This window comes from Octopus bimaculoides, chromosome 26 (genome assembly GCF_001194135.2).
Source record: "Octopus bimaculoides isolate UCB-OBI-ISO-001 chromosome 26, ASM119413v2, whole genome shotgun sequence".
NCBI lineage: Eukaryota > Metazoa > Mollusca > Cephalopoda > Octopoda > Octopodidae > Octopus > Octopus bimaculoides.
This window is the reverse complement of record NC_069006.1, coordinates 11,133,230-11,134,356: the sequence shown is the minus strand read 5'-3', so window position 1 is coordinate 11,134,356 and position 1,127 is coordinate 11,133,230. Positions and strand designations below refer to the sequence as shown.

The 1,127-nt window shown below is 39.8% G+C and overlaps 1 protein-coding gene across 1 annotated transcript in view; it reads left to right on the top strand.

Moving 5' to 3' along the window:
* The window catches only part of LOC106874849 (H(+)/Cl(-) exchange transporter 6), a 65,542-nt gene that overhangs the window by 44,857 nt on the left and 19,558 nt on the right, over positions 1-1,127 (top strand). The gene's annotated exons all lie outside the window — the stretch shown is intronic.

Genomic DNA, 1,127 nt, shown 5'->3' with positions numbered 1-1,127 from the left:
CACACACACACACACACACACACACACACACACACACACACACACACACACGCAAATACATACATACATACATACATACATACAGGGCAGTAGCTTGGTTGGGGCAAGCTGGGCACATGCCTTGGGCGCAACTTTGAGGGGGTGCAGTTTTGGCTAAGATTATTTTTTAATTTAGTCACTTTTTGGTGGGGAGCGCAATTTTGATGCTAGCCCTGGGTGTCATTTATCCTAGCTACGCACCTGCATACATACATACATACATACATACATACATACATATATGCATACATACATCAGGTTTATACCTGTAATTGTTGGAGCCCTGGGATATGTAACATACTGCCTAAATACCAATCTTGAGAAATTAGGCTTCTCAAAACCAGAAAGGAGAAGACTACAGATCCAATCCATCTCTGGAACAGTAAAAATCTGTAAAACTTTCCAGAAGTTTATCATTTAAATATATAAGAGCATGTCTAGATATGCAAGTATATGTATGAGAATGCATACAATCAAACAAACAAAAATAGCCTGTCGCTGATGTTGAAATCCTAATGAAGGTGACTTGGATCTAGGTTAGAAACCGGTTCTTTCTCTATTGGCAAGAAATCTTGAAATAAAACCGAATAATGACGTATATACATACAACTGGTTTCAGTTTCCATCTACCAAATCCACTCACAATGCATTGGTCCATTCCACTTACCCAAAGCGCCGCACAGTGGGATTGAACATAAAACCTTGTGGATTCTTAACCACACAGCCATGCCTGTGCTTATGTTGTCGATCAGATAATGATAATAGGCATAAAGAGGTAATCCCTGGACAACACTGTCTCGAGTCCTTGCACTCGTACGGCCACTCATCCGGCTTCCATAACGTGTGAGTAACCGAGAGCCCCATAAATCGGACATATTCTTACTTCTTATCTTTACGCTTCTATTCTTTTAGGTGGTCCAGTCATTTGACTGCGGCCATGATGGAGCACTGCCTCGAAGGGTTTTAGATGAACAAATCGATCCCAGCACTTAACTTTTTTAAAAGCCTTGTACTTATTAAATCAGAATATTTTACCGAACCGCTAAGTTGTGGAGACGTAGCTTATATATATATATATATATATATAT